The sequence below is a fragment of the Silene latifolia genome, chromosome 1 (assembly GCF_048544455.1).
Source record: "Silene latifolia isolate original U9 population chromosome 1, ASM4854445v1, whole genome shotgun sequence".
Classification (NCBI taxonomy): Eukaryota; Viridiplantae; Streptophyta; class Magnoliopsida; order Caryophyllales; family Caryophyllaceae; genus Silene; species Silene latifolia.
In genome coordinates, this window is record NC_133526.1 from 80,303,393 (window position 1) to 80,317,022 (window position 13,630).

The 13,630-nt window shown below is 41.3% G+C and overlaps 1 non-coding gene across 1 annotated transcript; it reads right to left on the bottom strand.

Annotated features, from left to right (window-relative positions):
- Positions 1–11,939: 11,939 nt before the first annotated feature.
- LOC141620342 (small nucleolar RNA R71) lies at positions 11,940–12,048 on the bottom strand. The gene has a single exon (XR_012531940.1). It is a non-coding gene; the product is annotated as a small nucleolar RNA R71 (small nucleolar RNA).
- Between the last annotated feature and the right edge of the window lie 1,582 nt (positions 12,049–13,630).

The following is a 13,630-nucleotide window of genomic DNA, read 5'->3' on the forward strand; positions in this document are numbered from 1 at the left end:
CACTCCATGTGATTCAAGTAGAGCTTTGAAAGTACTTTTGCGGAAGTGTGACCCGCCATCGCTTATGACCACTCTTGGGGTCCCAAACCTTGGGAAAATTGTTCCTTTGAAAAGTTTCATCACAACTTTGCTATCATTGGTGGGAGAGGCCACCGCTTCAATCCATTTGGACACGTAGTCCACCGCTACCAAGATGTATTGATTCCCACAAGAGTTAGGAAATGGTACCATGAAGTCTATCCCCCAACAATCAAAGAGTTCAATTTCCAATATGTTGGTTAGGAGCATCTCATTCCTTTTTCCAATATTCCCAACCCTTTGGCATGCATCACACGATTTCACCAAATAATGGATGTCTTTAAACATGGAGGGCCAATAAAATCCCCCTTGGTGGATCTTAGCGATAGTTCTTGAGGTTGCCAAATGTCCCCCATAAGCGGAATTGTGAATTCGGTTAACGATCTCCAAACCCTCCTCTCTAGAAACACAACTTCGGAACATTCCATCCCCACACTTGCAAAACAAGTGGGGGTCATTCCAAAAGTACCTTCTTGCATCATGTCTCAACTTTCTCCTTTCCCTTGGTTCAAAGTCATCCGGAATGAAACCATTCACAAGGTAATTTGCAAGATCCGCAAACCAAGGGGTCTTGGTGATAACTTCCATGAGGCCATCATCCCTTAGACACTCATTGATAGGTCCACTCTTGTCTTGTATCCCATGATCCTCAATGGTCAATCTTGATAAGTTGTCGCTACAACATTTTCCGACCCGGCCTTATCCTTAATCTCCAAATCGAATTCTTGGAGTAGTAAGACCGACCTCAAGAGTCGGGGCTTTGCATCTTTCTTCACCATTAATTGTCTCAAGGCGGTGTGATCGGAGTAAACCACCACCTTAGACCCAACTAGATATTGCCGAAATTTTTCAACGGCATGCACAATTGCCAACATCTCCTTTTCGGTCGTAGAGTAGTTACATTGTGTTGGGTCAAGGGTCTTGCTTGTGTAATAGATTACATGATGCCTCTTGTCAACCATTTGCCCTAGGACTGCACCTACCGCAAAGTCCGATGCATCGCACATGATCTCGAAAGGGAGGTTCCAATACGGAGCCCGAATTATTGGAGCCGTGACCAATGCTTCCTTCAACCTATTGAAAGACTCAAGACAAGGTGCGTCAAATACAAAAGGAGCATCTTTGAGGAGTAATGAAGTCAATGGCTTTGCTATCTTTGAAAAATCCTTAATGAAACGCCTATAGAATCCGGCGTGGCCTAGAAAACTTCTCACTCCCTTCACATTGGAAGGAGGTGACAAGTTTTCTATCACGGCAACCTTAGCACCATCGACTTCAATACCCCTTCTAGAGATAACGTGACCGAGTACAACCCCCTCCTAAACCATAAAATGACATTTTTCCCAATTTAGGACAAGGTTGTGCTCTTCACATCTCTTCAACACATTTGTCAACTTTTCAAGACCATGATCAAAAGAGTCTCTATGGACACTAAAGTCATCCATGAAGACTTCCATGATTTTCTCAAGATAGTCCGAAAAGATGGCCATCATGCACCTTTGAAAGGTGCCGGGTGCATTACACAACCCGAATGGCATTCTACGGTAAGCATAGACTACTATGGGACATGTGAAGGTTGTTTTTTCTTTGTCATCCGAGTGAATGGGGATTTGGAAGAACCCAGAGTAACCATCTAGAAAGCAATAATATGCATGCCCCGCAAGTCTCTCGAGCATTTGGTCTATAAAGGGGATTGGGAAATGGTCTTTGCGAGTGGTGGCATTAAGTTTCCTATAGTCGATACACATTCGCCATCCCGTCACCGGTCTAGTGGGTAGGGTGGTCCCGTCTTCTTGCTCAACCATGGTCACCCCTCCCTTCTTGGGTACCACGTGAACCGGGCTTACCCATTTGCTATCCGTTATTTGATAGATAATCCCGGCCTCAAGTAATTTCAAAACTTCATTTTTAATTACCTCGGCCATTTTAGGGTTTATCCTCCTAAGACCATCTACCTTGGGTTGACTCCCCTCTTCTAAGACAATTCTATGCATGCACAAACTCGGGCTTAAGCCCTTGATGTCATCGATGCTATACCCAAGTGAGCCTTTGTGAGTTCTCAAAATTTTCATTTCTTGTGACTCACTTAGGTTAGCATTTATGATCACGGGGTAAGCCTCCCCCTCACCAAGGAAATCATACTTGAGTGAGGGAGGTAAAGGTTTGAGTTTTACCTTTGGAGGGAGAAAGCCATCCACTTTCTTCAAAAGCTCTTCATCCACATAATGATCTTCTTTCATTGCTTCATCATGTAATGATATTTGGAAGACCTCTTCCATTTCCTCCTCTTCTCGGGCCACTTCATGAACTACCTCATCAATCACTTCAATAGTGCTTAACCTTTCAACTCTTGGTCCTTTCATCAAATGTGGGAGGTTAAATTCGACATTGTTGCCCTTAATTTGGAAGGTTAGCCGCCCATTCTTCACATCAATAAGCACTCCTCCGGTAGCCAAAAACGGCCTACCTAGGATGATGGGGGTATGGCTATCCTCCGGGATGTCAAGAACAACAAAATCGGCGAGGATTAAAAGCTTTCCAACTTTGACGGGTACGTTTTCAAGCACCCCCAAAGGGCGCTTGATGGACCTATCCGCCAATTGGAGAGTCATGGTAGTAGGATCAAGGTTATGAATGCCAATTTTCTTTGCAACGTTTAAAGGAATGACACTCACCCTTGCTCCCAAATCACAAAGAGCTCTTGATATAGGAACACCACCAACTACACATGGGATCGAAAAGCTTCCCGGGTCACCAAGTTTAGTGGGCATCTTGTTAAGGATATGAGCACTACATGCCTCTTCCATTGCCACTATCTCTTGGTCACCCAAGACCCTCTTCTTAGTCAAGATATCTTTCAAAAATTTTGAGTAAGTTGGCATGTTCAAAATCACTTCCGTAAAGGGTAGGGTGACTTCAAGTTTCTCAAGCATATCACAAAACTTGGCATACTTAAAGTTTTCCCTACTCTTTACGGCTCTTGAGGGATAAGGAATATGAGACACAAGTTGAGAATTGGAAGGTACCTTTGGAGGAACCGAATTCTTTGTTACCTTTTTGGTGTGTTGCAAAGGCCCTTCTTCAATAGCTTCTTCCTCATAAGGAAGGTCTTCCACATATCCATCAACATCTTTTTCCACTTGAATTCCCCCACTTGAAGCCTCTTCACAAGCTTTCTTTCCCTTCTTGGCTTCACTCATTCTAGCCGACGGTGTCATGGTGTAGATACCTCATTTCTGCACCTCCCACAAGCCACCCGGTGATGATTGGGCCGCATGTTTGGTACAAGAAACGATTTATGACTATTCGTAAGTTTATCGTCAAGTGATAGCTCAAATACTTGTGTCTACCTCATAGTCGTCATATAGGTGTCATTACGGTTGTTTTGGCAGTAATTAGAGTACATTTGGAGTCCGAGTCAAAAACCGTCTTTATTTCCTAAAACCGTCAAATCCCGAGTCAAAGAAATGTGCTTGTCTACCTAAGGTTAGGATGTCATAAAATGTTGAGATTATATCTCATTTTGAGTCACATGTCACTTCTTTGGGCTAAACTTAAAGTTTACATTACAAAATGTTCATTTCATTTAGCTAAAATGACAACTCGACCTTTAGGCCCGTTTTACGAGGTGATAATGACTTTTTTGGGTCAGGCTTATTTCAAAGAAAGTTCTAGATCTTTCTTTTAGCTTTCCAACGCCACCAAAATCACCTTATTCCGAGTTTTGTAGAGAAAGTTATGCCTAAAATCAGACAGACTGTCAAACGCGCTTTCTTACGCAAGAGGAAACCGCTGGAGAAAGGACGCAGTAAGTGCTGCGCCTCTTACAAGGGACGCAGCACTGCTGCGCCTTTTCTCCAGGCTTTCTTTTTGTCCAAGTTTCCGTGTTAATCCTAAGTCGGTTGTTTCTGGAACTTTCTCTCCTTTCCTAAACCCTAATTCCGTGATTAGTATAAATAGGGACCTTCGTTCCTCATATTTCTCACGAGAGTGTCCGCCCTTCTCTTCTCCCTTTGCATTCTAAGACCACGCTCTTGCTTTTTGGCGTCTACGTGCTTGAACTTTCGACCACGTAAGCTTGGATCCTTCTGAGTACCAGCCTCGTTTTGCATGACTGACCAATTTGACCAACTCCACATCAATCAACTTTAATCAATCTTGTTTAAATTCCTCTTAGAAGGCACTTTCGTCGTATATTCGAGTCGAGCATCACTAAACGTTAACTTAGTCAATCTCGTTTCGTCAAACATGTAAGTCTGAGGGTGTAAATCCCATATTTTATTATTGTACTTTATTTTTGTAATCATTATTGTAAGGTTTACGTCGAATATATGTTTAAAACCGATTTATAAAACCTTGTTTCAAACCTTTTTTACGGATTAACAGGAGACAAATGTCGAGAAAGGACGCAGCAACTGTTGTGCCTCTTCGAAGGGACGCAGCACCTGCTGCGCCTCTTCGAAGGGACGCAGCACCTGCTGCGCCTCTTCCTGAGGCTGCCGCAGTTCCTGCTTCCTTTCTTCTTCTTTCGTCTTTTGTTCCTCTGTTTGTTTTGTTTTGCCTTTTGTTGTTCATGTTTCATTGACACGATAATTCGAGTATAATATCTTTAACATTTAAATCATTAATAATTTATCATCATTAGAATTCCCGACTTAAATCCCTTATAATTCATATTTGCGGGTTTTCGTCATCGAAATCAATTCGGGTTTTTAGGGGTTCGATTCATCAATATTGAGTCTCTGGAATTCATCATTGGTATATTTGCATCTGTTTATTATCATTGCCATCAATAGTTCGTCATTAATAATCTAATTAAGCTAATTAATTTGTTTTAGTTCGTTTATTTGTAATTAATCCCGTAATTAACCTTTTTATTGATTCATTCTAATTAGCTCTAATCCATGTTTTATTATTTTTATGACCCAATCATATGTAAATAATATGTTAAATCACTTCTATCCGAGTCAAATGTCCATAATCGATCCTTAAATCACCAATGAACATTAACAATTTGCAATTCAGGCTTCACGGCCCGGGCAACTCGAGAATGACGCAGCGTTTGCTCGCGCCTCTTCAAAAGGACGCAGCTCTGCTACTTTATTCGGTTGAATTCTGTCTCTGACCTCCCGTTTCTGCCTTGACCCAGTTTATTAATTACGTAATAATTAACTATTATTCGTATTATCGCCTAATAATCTGTTCGTTAATTTGTTTTCCTTTTCTTTTCTCAAACCATCCGTTTTAAATGTATTTTCGACGTAAATCAATTAATCAATTGTAATTTTGATTATTGCATTTATTTATTTATTTATCGTATTGTATGATTATTTACTTGCTCTCACATGTAATTAATTCTAAATCATGTTTCGACCGAATGAGTGCTAAATTAATTGTTAACCGACTTAGTCTAAATTCACATGCTAGGATTAATCTAATGGATGTTGCATAGCATGCATATAACCTTCAACATATCGAGTATAGACGATTTTCCCTAATCATTAGTAGAGGCCGCTATCGAGGCAGGCGGGATTAGGTGTTCGATCAAAAGAGCTTCCTAATACGTACCCTCACCCCTTACTCCAGATCTCTGTGAACATCCGTGTCATTGGCATCCACGAGAGTCATTCTAGACATAGAATGCTAAGGGTAACGAGTTCTTGGTGTTCATGTCACTACTTTGTGTCTTGACATGGCATGAGGTATTCGAACGGTTTCCAATTTTCCACAATAAATTGGTGGCGACTCCACAAATGCAAAGCTTACTCGCTTTCTACCTGAGCGACCCCCGTGGGCCCGCGTCCATAATTTGGCGACTCCGCTGGGGATTAATACACTTACGTGTAGCCAAGGGTGAAACTTGAACAAGGTTAGGGAATAGTTCGTACAAGACAGTTGTCGGTTTTCATAACTCGGTCTTCCTAGATCATTTTATTCGGTCTTCCTAGGCCTAACCCAACCCATTCGACCAATCGTCCCGTCTAGACGGTCCAAATTCTTATCTGGGCTTAAGGATGGATATCGATTGACGTCAACCATACCATGATGCTTACTCTTGTTTGTATCAAGGGCTTTCACTACTCGAGGAAATGGACTAGGAATCGACCTTACTCTTGTTTGGCACGAGCCTCTCCACAGACCCCGGGTTTGATTGCTTGGTATGGCAACCCACCTTTTTAAGCCAAAACCCTTCTAAATGCACTCAGCATACCATTATAATGCCCATATGTATGTTTGTATACGTGATCACCGTTTTCTAAATAAAACCATGACGAAATTTTGTAAAATCAAATCCTTAAATATTTCAAAAACAGCGCAAAACAAAACCGAACTCTGTCCAAATGTCAAGTCAAACTTCGGGCCTCAAACCCATTTCAAAACCCGTGTAAAAAAAAAGTCCAAAATAAAAAACGAAAAAAAAAGTCCAAAAAAAGAAAAGAAAAAAAAGACATTTTAATTCAAAATATTCTCAAACCATGTAAATGTGAATATGTAAATTCAATTAGGGCTAAGTTAGAGTCAAAATTCAAACCGACTATGTCCTAGTCGGAACTCTTTCGAGTCATAAACCCGTCTTCCTTTACATTTTGGGTCTTTTCAAATTCAAGTCAAGTCCTAAGGCGTCGCGCCGTCATTTTGGACCCCCTACCCCAATTCAGTTAGGATCTCAACATTTCCGACACCTCGAGTCACACGTTCCGAGGCTCAACACACGAGTCTCAATGGGCCTCATATTTGAGTCTAAATTGCAGCAGTCTTCTTAACACCTATAAGCAAACCTCGAGTCTAGAACCAACATGTGTCGTCAATCCCATCAATCCAGTCAACCACAAAAATGTCACTCTGTCAAAGTCAACACTCGAGTCTAAATTTAAAGTTAAGCACCGTGAATTCAAAACACGAGAGGTCGCTCACGACATTTCACGAATTCACAAGTCAAGTCTAGATTTGTCGTCTTACCCTCGTGATTACTTGTCCCTTCTTGTGATTCGTGGGTTATTGCCTTAGTATGCGTGATGCCATGTCGAATCGAGTTGTAATGCGCGTCATTTCTGTCGAGTAGGAATCCAGTAAGTTCTGTCAGTCAGCAAGGTCACGAAGCAGCTCAAGCCACAATCACCGTGTCTCTCCAAGACATTTACACCATGGTCCTGCGAGTTCAAGCTACAGTGGAAAATTTGAGCATTCGCGTCCTCACCCTTGAAAATGGGATGGTGGAAAAGAACACGCCACCTAAGGAAACTTCTAGCCTAGGCCGTCCAAAGCCTACCTCTTGCAATAACCATCGTCCTAGAAAGCCAAAAACAGCTGAAAGGAAACCTGGGAGGCATCAAAGGGTGCTTACCAATTTAGGCATGTCTTATGCCGATGCTTTGAAGAGACTCTCTGCCCAAGGCAAGCTACATCCAATAGGGCCAACTCCGGATCCACCTTTAGAGAAACAGGTGAAACTCTGGAAGGGCAACAAATACTTCTTATATCACCAAGGTAGAGGCCATGATATTGAATAGTGTTTTCTCTTGAAACACACCATCCAAGATATGATCGAAAAGGGCAAGCTTCCTAAGCCACCTTCTGTCGAGCGATCCAAGAAGATCGACCCTCTTGGGTCTAATATCATTAAACATGACGAAGAATCATCTCTAGAATGTTCTCATCTCCTCGATCCTCGTGATGATGAAGAAATCAATGTCCTCAAAGATGACGATATCCAAAGTGGAATGCTCATGCTTTCCATTGTCTTCGACAATAAATTTTCCAAAATAGAGGGAACTATTGATAGCCTAAGCTTTTGACTTTACAACATGGAGAAACAGTTTGCTGAAATGGGTAAGAAGCTTGATGCCCAACCTCTCAAAATGAAAAGTGTCCAGACAAACTCTCAACTTGACAGTCCTAAGGAGAAAGCAACAAGTGGACAATCCATTCCTAGAATCAAAATCAACAAAGGCAACCTCATGGACCCTTCCTCAAAGAAACCTAACAACTCTCCAAGGTCATTCACAAAGGCTTTCGACAAGAAGGATACACCCCCTAGGAAATTTACCAACATTGGTATTGCATACACCGATGCCCTTCATAGACTCATAGAACGACGAATGTTGAAATCTATCGGTCCTACACCTGATCCAGAAAAGAAGGCTAAATTCTGGGATGAGAACGTCTATTGTCAGTATCACAGGGGCAAAGGACACGATACTGAGATGTGCTATAAGCTCAAGCATGTGATCCAAGATATGATTGAAAGTGGGAAATTGTCCCTCTTGACCTTTAACTCACAGGGCGGCTTAGGCAATCCTCATGGATATACCGCTTATCAGGAAACTCTTCTTAACTATTATCCTTCCAATATTCCCAATAATGAGGACGAGGTGTTCGAATGGATAAATGCTCAAAGCCAGAGGCCGAAGCCAGTTGCTGGAAGAGAAAATGTACAAGCGTGGGCCGATGATTACGAGTCTGGATCGGAAATCGAGTCAAAGTCCGAGTCCGAGTCTTAGGCTTTCTTTCCCATAATTGTTCTAGTATCTTTCTTCGTGTCCATTTCCATTTCTAGTGGCAACCTGGGGGCTATCCCACAAGTCACATGTCTTTTCGAGTCTATGTTACAAACATTCATTATTCATTTCAGTAAAAGTACAATTTTCAATTCACATAATCTATCATATCTCTTCCTTTACCCCATTTCCTGTGACAACAAGAATTAATTTGAGACATTTTAAAACGAACAACGCATGGCAAGTCGATGTGAGTGCACTTAAATGATGTTCCGTTCAAAGTTGTAGAGGACCTGAAACTCCGTGTTCTTTTCTTACCTATTCCATGTTTGGCAATAGAAACCTTGTTATATCCTAGTTTAGGACGAGCATATCTCAAGAGATTCTAGGACGAATCCAGACCATCTCCCTTGTTGACAATCTATGACGGAAGGCAAGCCCATTCCCCATAATAAACAGCCCTTGTTTACCAACCCGTTTCACACCAAAGGTGCTAGTCTGACCCAAATACATGGTAGCAAGCAAATCCTAGGCAATACGAGCCATGATCAAAGACAAAGGCTCAATCAAGAGAAATGACCAAGATCAATATCCAAGGCAAAAGAGTCAAAAGAAGAAGGCTCAATCAGTCAAGCAAGTCAATGTCAATATCCAAAGTCAAAATTATCTTCAAAAAAACCTGAATCAAGAATCTAAGCAAAAATCCGAGATATATTCTAGACTAAGAATCTGAGTGTGAATCAAGAACGAGTATGAAATCAAATGTTGAATAGAATACTGCTGAAGTCTATATTTTATCAAGACATCAAGGAAGATGGTCATCTAGCACCCCTCACTTAGACTTTCGCACATTACGCACCCTAAGTCCTTCTCGAGATCGTTACAGGGAGATAGTTAGGAATTCTGAGAATCCTCTCAAGCTCATCGAGTATACTCATCCTTTAGGGCCAAGACATGGAAACTTGATCCCACGTCATTTTAACCTACCTTTATGTGCTCAGGCTACATCAAGCCAAGAGACTCCATTTCTAAGCCACATTACAAGCCATGATCCCATCGAGCCTTAACTCCACAAAATCAAGCTCCAGAGATTTGTTCATCAAAGCCTCTTATGTCCGAGCTCCACATTCCAACTATCCAATCTAGTTTCACCTTGACCCAGACACGGAGTCTTCGAATACTTTGCTACCTAGAATGGGACGAACCCATATCATCCTTAGGGTCCACTAAGTGTGCTCATATGACAAGGAAATTTTTACAAACTTAATTATACCTCTTTGGTCTATGATCAGAGGGAGTTATCTCAAATCGATTCTTCGAGTCACCAAAGGAATATTACCCTTGTGACCCCTGCACTTTAAGGTCTTGACAACATAAGCTTAGGCACACACCTGAACTATGATCTGGTTTGATTTCACCTCTTCCGGTGGATACGTAGGCAGTTCTTTCATAAACAAGAAGGATACAACCACAACACCTAAATAAAATTAACCAAAACCTCAGAACTACGATTGATACGTGCATATTCTATACACTTTATTTGCAGTTTTGGCACGTATTTCCATGCGTATTTGTTAGCTTTAAGCTACTATTTCTCCCGAAACGGTTTACTTTGCGATTTCTATGATTTATTGTAGGAATGAGTGGAAGTGAGCTAAATCAAGCCTAAATTGTCCTCAGGAGGCAACTTCAAGGAAGCTTGGAAGAAGGGAGTTCGGACTCACTTACCTCGGGATGCGTGCATGGAGTGAAGAGGCTGTTTTGAAGAGAAGAAGGTGTTACTGCATAGCTCAGCTGGTCGATCGACCAGCATCACCAGTCGATCGACCGTGGAATTTCAGCTGATGCTACTGTACTGCACTCACCAGTCGATCGACCATGCCCGTTAGTCGATCGACCAGGCCGCGCAGCTGAGATTGATTTTCCGTGCTAGACTTTTAAAAAGCCCAATTTGTAATTAACTTTTGGCATCGTTTATTAGTAGAACGCAGAATAATTTTAGGTTATGCTTTTTCATTATTCAAGAACTGAGTTTAGATCTAGTTTGGAGACAAGAAAGTGCGACGACGGATTCCGATTCAATTACTTTGTTCATCATTTAATTAGTAAGCTTTAATGCAAATTCCTTCTTCTTTAATTTCTTGTTAATTCAATTCTTGTCGTTACTAATTTATTTTTAGCAATTCAATCTTTTATCTTTAGTCTTAAATTCAATTCAAATCATGTCAATCTTATTCTTTGTCTTTAAATTTGCAATTATTATAGTTTTAATCATGCATAGCTAATTTTCTTGATTGGGAACGAGGTGAGCCATGACATAAATTAGGGTTGTTTTGTTAGTATGAATTCTTCCATATCGATCTTGTTACCTTTTGATAAACTCGTCTTGCTAGATTGAAAGATTAGTAGGTTAGGTTTTCATTGGGTTTGGAATTTCCTTTGAGCGGAAGCTTTGAGAAATTCTTGGGAATTAGAAGACCGTAAGGTTAATTTGAGCATTGATCGAAAGGCTTGCTCATATTTCCTGAGATCGTATTTTATAGGACCTCCGCTACCTTATTGACCTGACCTTAGCCATGGTGAACCGAAGTTCCCGATCTTCTTTTTATCTTGTTTGAGAAATTTCTTATTTTGTCAATTAGTCTTTAGAATCAAACCAATTCAAAACCACCAATTAAACTGTTACTTCAATAGATTAAAAATTAGCAAAAAGAATTGATCTTGTCTCTCTGTGGTTCGACCCTTGCTATCACTGTCTACAGTTTTAGTTTGGAATTATAAATTTAATTTTGATACAAAACGACGGTATCAAATTTTGGCGCCGTTGCCGGGGAACGGTGTAATTTTGTTTTCTTTATTTTTAGTTTATTTCTTTTGTCTCAAGGAACTTTGGTTCCTTGAGGCCGTTGCTTACCCTTGCTTCTAGTTTTGCTTTTGCACAGTTAGAAGACAGGTTTTTGAGAGGAAGACTTGAGTACTCTCAGTTTTGCGAACATGACTACGATATATGACAATCTTCAGCCAAAAGAGCAGCACCTTCCAAAGGGGCACGTGTTACCTACCCCTACTACCGGTCACTTCGAATTTCGTTCCTCTTATATTGATTTAGTGGAGCGAAATCAGTTTGCTGGTCTACCGGACGAGGATCCTTTGAAGCACATGGAAATTTTCACAGGACTCTGCTTGTTCCATACCTGTACCGGGGGTGACCCAGATGAAGTAAAAGGGATAATGTTCTTATACTCCTTGAAGGATTCGGCGCGAGATTGGTACCGCTACCTTGATAGGGTAGCAAATGAGTCACAGATTGGACATCTCTAGCGTTAGCCTTCTACAAGAAATACTTCCCACTTGCAAAGACAGATGCCTTGAGAAGTAAAATCACAAATTTTCAGCAAGGACCTGATGAGGGCTTTTGTGAAGCGTGGGGACGTTTCAAGAGTTTGGCTAGGGCTGTCCCTCACCATGGTTTCCAGCAGTGGTACCTTTGCAACTTATTCTATAATGCTTTATATGATGATTACAAGGTCATCCTGGATGCAGCTGCGAATGGTAGGTTCCAAAATAATACCGGTCAGAATAAAGGTTGGAACACTATTGAGGAGATGGCAGTCCATAGAGCCGAGTTTGGAAGTTCGCGTGGAAAGTCGCGAAAGCAAAGTGATGAAATGAGTGCCGTTGTGACACGCATAACTTCTATTACTGCCCGTCTCGAGAAGCTCGAGGCCTCTGAAGCTTCCAAGGAAAGAGTTGAAATTCCTGTCCATAATTCAGATGAGACCGCGGAATTGAGAGAAATGGTCCGAACTCTTTTGGTTCAAGTGGCGAAAATAGAAGCAGCCGGGATTGAGTCTACAAAGAATTTTGTGAAGCAGTTGGAGAATATAGAGGCTAATCAAGTCGCCAATTCTTCAAGAAAATGTGAGGGGCCAATTGAAACGATTAATGCCATCAATCTCAGAAGTGGCCTTTCTTATGATGGTCCTGATAAGCCAAGAGAAGACTCGGGAAAGGATGAAAAGAAGAATTTAATTTCTGTTGCAAAAACGAGCTTTATTGCCAGTACCACCGGTCGATCGACCAACAACAGCAGTCGATCGACTGGGTTGTCAGATGAGAAAGTTTCTGACCAGAAACTATTCATATCCAGCACATCTGGTCGATCGACCAACACTTTCAGTCGATCGACTGAGGTTCTTGAAGAAACAGTTTCTGACCAGAAACTGTTCACGCCCAGCATGATTAGTCGATCGACCGTGCTCAATGGTCGATCGACTGGGACTCCAGTGCAGGACGCAAATCCGTCAACTAGTTTGCATGATTCTACACTTATTGATGATTTGACGGAGGTTTTAAACTTACGGAAGCTGAAGGTCACTGATCCTACGGCCAGTGTTGCAGTCCCGTATCCGGAGCGTTTAAAAAATATTAAGCTGGAGCGCAAGTTTGGTAAGTTTTTGGAAATGGTCAAGAATCTCGAGGTAACAATTCCTTTCACCGACCTAATTACCCAGGTACCCTCTTACGCTAAATTTATGAAAGACATTTTGAATCGTAAGAGAAATTTTCATGATGATGGTAATGTTTCTTTCATGGAAGAATGCAATGCTCTTTCGCAAATTAATATACCACCTAAATTAAAGGACCCGGGTAGTTTTCCAATTCCCTGCACTATAGGTAACCACGAAATTGGAAAGGCCCTTTGCGATTTAGGGGCCAGTGTTAGTGTCATACCATACTCTGTTTGCGAAAGGCTAAATATTGGTAGACTTAAGGTGACCGATATTACCCTTCAGATGGCAAATAGATCGACTCAGAGACCTTTAGGAGTCTTAGAGGATGTACCCGTTCGAGTGGGTAAGTTTTTTATTCCTGTCGATTTCGTTGTTTTGGACATTGCAGAGGACAGTCAGATACCTATTATTTTAGGTAGACCATTTTTACATACAGCTGGAGCTGTAATAGATGTCAAACGCGGAATCATTACCTTAGAGGTAGGGTATGACACCATTGAGTTTAGTCTTGCTCGTAAGGCTACTGAACCTGCTAATGAT